Below are 6,000 nucleotides of genomic sequence, written 5' to 3'. Positions count from 1 at the left end.
TCTTCTCCCCGCTGGCTGCCCACCTATGGCCTGTTTAGCCCTGGCTTGGTGGGTCAAGTCACCTCGGCTCCCTTTGACAACCACTTGCTTCTGAGTCCCGACCAGCTGGCTGGCTCACCACTTCCTCCCTCATGGCATTTTCCACCAATTCACAAAAAAGTTATTTACATATTCACAGCAGATCTTTGCCTTGACTGCTGCAGCTCTCCTTCCTCATGACCTCAGAGTTCACCAGTGTTTTCCTGCTCTATGGGAACTCTGCATTGCCTTTGGATAGGCTCATGAGCCGATCAGCAAATGTAGATCAATCAGGCTCTGATTGGTGCCCACAGACACCGGCCAGCTTGGGGCCCCCATTTGATGGGGCCCTGTGCCTCGGTATGGAGTCTTTCATTGCAAGACAGCCTCTAGTATTGGTTTTAGTTTCTGCATTGGAGCCAAGTTGGTGATGCAATGATCATTGACAGAGGGAAGGTAAGGAGTGTTGGAACTGTTAATGCGAGGGAATGCACGTTACTGGTATTGCACTTGAATTAGTTCTTCACTAGGTTGTGAGGCATGAAGCAGAACTCCACAAATCTGGAGATCACTCACATACCAGCTGCGTGTTGAGGGAATAGCATTGCTTTTGGTTGTCATTGTAAACCCTGACATACACTTTGCACTTCTCTGAAAACTTTGGCTTTGAAAACAGAGACTCTTTTTCAACAGTGGATTGCAAACTGTGGGATGTTGTTAATTTCACTACCAGATGCCTGAGTTATAAACATTCATAGCAATGGTCACCTTCACAGTCACTGGCAATGCGGCCCATGCCCTGCTCTAGTCGGCACAGTTTTCTGATGACCTCCTTAGTGAAGTGCAAACATCAGCCGTCACTAAGGTTCAGGTAAATAAATTGCTCCCCGAATCCCATGTGGATATGGCTTCAAGCTGTGCGCTCATCTCCACCTCCTCCTCCTTCTATCAGCCCTAACTGCATGCATCTGCTCATTCTCCCAGTCATGCATGATTTCAAAAGGAGTGCCTACTCGTACACCCATGTCGAGGAGTAACCAGGCTGTGCAGAAGCCTTGCAGTCAATGGAACATACTTCAGCCCCTGCCACACCACTGCCTGTAGACTTTTTATACTTGAATCACAGCATCAGTCAGAAGAAATTAACCAAAAATAACCTGCACTGCATTGACATAGCAGCATTGTGCTCTGTCCTAAACTGGTTATTTTGCGTCTTTCTGGCAGATGTTAAGTCTGCACAGGCTAACCCCTTAATTAAAATGGAGTCCTGTGCTATTCACATCAGAAGTGTGCATGGATGCTAGTTTGGAACCTTAAAGACACTTTTGCTGCAAACTAAATGGGCATTACCCAACTCAATTCTGCCCAGGGGTGGTTGACCTCTTTCAGACAGTTAATCGCCTGACTTGTCAGCCACAGAGCAGGCAGGATGTCCCTCGCACTTGATTTGCATACCAGTAATAATCTCTAATTATATGTTTCCTATTATATAATTGAGCACCTTGTCAATAACGTCAGTGAAATATTGAAGTTTGAAGGGACGCCAAAAGGCAGAGAGCAGTGTAAAAGCAGATACATTCTAGAATAAAATGGATGCACTTAATTTCTGAAAAATAAATGCTTTTACTTGTGTAAAATATTTACCAAAACTTGTCAGAATATTTCAAGTCGTCTGGTTGTTGTGACATCTGTTGGGTAGACCTTGCCCTGAAGCTCTGTACATACCATACCCCCAATGCGGATAATTTATAAAATTTACAGGCAGATAGTTGTCTCTCACTGTCACAAGAAGTAAAACAAGATTGTTAATCGAGTCAACTCAATATTTCAATGCTAACCTTAAGCATTCGTGAGTTTCCTTCCTTTGGATGTCAGGAGACCATTTAAATGATGATATAATAAGGCTTAATAAAAGGTTTCTTCAGAAATCAATTGCACACAACGAGCCAGTTCATCTTACAGATATGATTGCAAAATCAAACCCGTCGACCTCGTTGTCTCACCCGACTTCCAACCTATTTAATAAGGAATTCTTCAGAAATTTCTTTCTATCTGCACTATTAAATCATGTCAATCTGTTACACTAAGTAAACACCCATACATAAAAGCACATTTGTATAATTTATTAGGCAATATGTACTGAACAATGGACAGCTTGGAATGAATAACAGATGTGCATGTGGCCCAGAATTGGTTTGAACAAGTCATCGCTTGCACGTTTACAAACCTTAAATTAACAAGAATCTAACATCCTCTGCACCTATCTGATATTCTGTACCAACACAAATCTCTTATCTGCTTTGTCTCCATGAGACTTTATTGTATGTATGAGGAAATCCTTGGTAATGAGAAACAGTTAATAATTACCAAGAGGTTGGAGTTAAATTCTCTGATTGCACTTCTCTGGTGTGGAGTCCGAGGGCTGGATTCTCCAATTTTGAGGTAAAGAACAAAGAACAAAGGAAAGTACAGCACAGGAACAGGCCCTTGGCCCTCCAAGCCCGTGCCGACCATGCTGCCCGACTAAACTACAATCTTCTACACTTCCTGGGTCCGTATCCCTCTATTCCCATCCTATTCATGTATTTGTCAAGACGCCCCTTAAATGTCACTATTGTCCCTGCTTCCACCACCTCCTCCGATAGCAAGTTCCAGGCACCCACTACCCTATGTGTAAAAAACTTGCCTCGTACATCTACTCTAAACCTTGCCCCTTGCACCTTAAACCTATGCCCCCCAGTAATTGACCCCTCTACCCTGGGGAAAAGCCTCTGACTATCCACTCTGTCTATGCCCCTCATAATTTTGTAGACCTCTATCAGGTCGCCCCTCAACCTCTGTCGTTCCAGTGAGAACAAACCGAGTTTATTCAACCGCTCCTCATAGCTAGTGCCCTCCATACCAGGCAACATTCTGGTAAATCTCTTCTGCACCCTCTCTAAAGCCTCCACATCCTTCTGGTAGTGTGGCGACCAGAATTGAACACTATACTCCAACTGTGGCCTAACTAAGGTTCTATACAGCTGCAACATGACTTGCCAATTCTTATACACAATGCCCCGGCCAACAAAGGCAAGCATGCCGTATGCCTTCTTGACTACCTTCTCCACCTGTGTTGCCTCTTTCAGTGACCTGTGGACCTGTACACCTAGATCTCTCTCACTTTCAATACTCTTGAGGGTTCTACCATTCACTGTATATTCCCTACCTGCATTTGACCTTCCAAAATGCATTACCTCACATTTGTCCGGATTAAACTCCATCTGACATCTCTCCGCCCAAGTCTCCAAACAATCTAAATCCTGCTGTATCCTCTGACAGTCCTCATCGCTATCCGCAATTCCACCAACCTTTGTGTCGTCTGCAAACTTCCTAATCAGACCAGTTACATTTGCCTCCAAATCATTTATATATAATACAAACAGCAAAGGACCCAGCACTGATCCCTGCGGAACATCACTGGTCACAGCACTCCAATTAGAAAAGCATCCTTCCATTGCTACTCTCTGCCTTCTATGACCTAGCCAGTTCTGTATCCACCTTGCCAGCTCACCCCTGATCCCGTGTGACTTCACCTTTTGTACTAGTCTGCCATGAGGGACCTTGTCAAAGGCCTTACTGAAGTCCATATAGACAACATCCACTGCCCTACCTGCATCAATCATCTTTGTGACCTCTTCGAAAAACTCTATGAAGTTAGTGAGACACGACCTCCCCTTCACAAAACCATGCTGCCTCTCATTAATACGTCCATTTGCTTCCAAATGGGAGTAGATCCTGTCTCGAAGAATTCTCTCCAGTAATTTCCCTACCACTGATGTAAGGCTCACCAGCCTGTAGTTCCCTGGATTATTCTTGCTACCCTTCTTAAACAAAGGAACAACGTTGGCTATTCTCCAGTCCTCCAGACATCACCTGAAGACAGTGAGGATCCAAAGATTTCTGTCAAGGCCTCAGCAATTTCCTCTCTAGCCTCCTTCAGTATTCTGGGGTAGATCCCATCAGGCCCTGGGGACTTATCTACCTTAATATTTTTCAAGATGCCCAACACCTCGTCTTTTTGGATCTCAATGTGACCCAGGCTATCTACACACCCTTCCCCAGACTCAACTTCTACCAATTCCTTCTCTTTGGGGAATACTGATGTAAAGTATTCATTTAGCACCTCGCCCATTTCCTCTGGCTCCACACATAGATTCCCTTGCCTATCCTTCAGTGGGCCAACCCTTTCCCTGGCTACCCTCTTGCTTTTTATGTACGTGTAAAAAGCCTTGGGATTTTCCTTAACCCTATTTGCCAATGACTTTTCGTGATCCCTTCTAGCCCTCATGACTCCTTGCTTAAGTTCCTTCCTACTTTTCTTATATTCCACACAGGCTTCGTCTGTTCCCAGCCTTTTAGCCCTGACAAATGCCTCCTTTTTCTTTTTGACGAAGCCTACAATATCTCTCGTTATCCAAGGTTCCCGAAAATTGCCATATTTATCCTTCTTCCTCACAGGAACATGCCGCTCCTGAATTCCTTTCAACTGACACTTGAAAGCCTCCCACGTGTCAGATGTTGATTTACCCTCAAACATCCGCCCCCAATCTCGGTTCTTTAGTTCCCACCTAATATTGTTATAATTAGCCTCCCCCAATTTAGCACATTCACCCGAGGACCACTCTTATCCTTTTCCACCAGCACTTTAAAACTTACTGAATTGTGGTCACTGTTCCCAAAATGCTCCCCTACTGAAACTTCTACCACCTGGCCGGGCTCATTCCCCAATACCAGGTCCAGTACAGCCCCTCCGCTAGTTGGACTGTCTACATAATGTTTTAAGCAGCCCTCCTGGAAGCTCCTTACAAACTCTGCCCCATCTAAGCCCTTGGCACTAAGTGAGTCCCAGTCAATATTGGGGAAGTTAAAGTCTCCAATCACAATAACCCTGTTGTTTTTACTCGTTTCCAAAATCTGTCTACCCATCTGCTCCTCTATCTCCCGCTGGCTGTTGGGAGGCCTGTAGTAAACCCCCAACATTGTGACTGCACCCTTCTTATTCCTGATCTCTACCCATATAGCCTCACTGCCCTCTGAGGTGTCCTCCCGTAGTACAGCTGTGATATTCTCCCTAATCCGTAGCTCAACTCCACCACCCCTTTTACATCCCCCTCTATCCCACCTGAAACATCTCAATCCTGGAACGTTTAGCTGCCAATCCTGTCCTTCCCTCAGCCAGGTCTCTGTAAAGGCAACAACATCATAGTTCCAAGTACTATGCCGGAGGAAGTGTCTGGTTTTACGACGAAAAAATCGGGGAGGCCCCAGCACTGACCCTCCGACCGGTGAGGAGCTAGTAGCCGCGCCACATAAAACGCATGGCCATCCTGATATAAATGATTGGAGAATTGCCGGGTCCGCGGCCACGCATGCGCATGGTGACGACCTACAGCGGTTGTGCCGTACAACATGGCAGCGGCGGTGCGCGGACCCGACCTGCCAGATACTGCTCCCCTGGACACCCTCTCGTCACCCCCGGACCAACCCCCGCCAGTCCCCCCAGCCCTCGCCATAGCTCTCCCCTGCTAACGGCCAGCGGCACGGCTCCCCCTGACTGTGGCGGCGCTGGACACAGTCCGCAGCTGCCATGCCGGTTTCATGAAAACTGAGAGCACACGTGCCCCACGCCATTGGGAACTCAGCCCATCGGGGGCGGAGCATTGGGGGAGGGACTTCAAGTAACGTCCTGAGGCCGTTCCAACGGCATGCAGCGAACTCCTCGATGATGCCATGTTGGATGGGATGGAGCATCCGAAAATGGGAGCAGCCCCCGATTTGGTCATAAACTGGGATTCTCCGACCGATCACCCATTACGATATTGGCGCCGGACAACGGAGAATCCGGCCCATAGTCTCCAGGAGTTGCATATGTTGAACCCATATTAAATTAAACTGTTACAATTCATTCAACTCCTAATCCCACCATCCGCTTTCATGACC

Source organism: Scyliorhinus torazame, chromosome 9 (assembly GCF_047496885.1).
Source record: "Scyliorhinus torazame isolate Kashiwa2021f chromosome 9, sScyTor2.1, whole genome shotgun sequence".
NCBI classification, from domain to species: domain Eukaryota; kingdom Metazoa; phylum Chordata; class Chondrichthyes; order Carcharhiniformes; family Scyliorhinidae; genus Scyliorhinus; species Scyliorhinus torazame.
The sequence above is the reverse complement of the archived record's forward strand: the minus strand, read 5'-3'. Positions refer to the sequence as shown.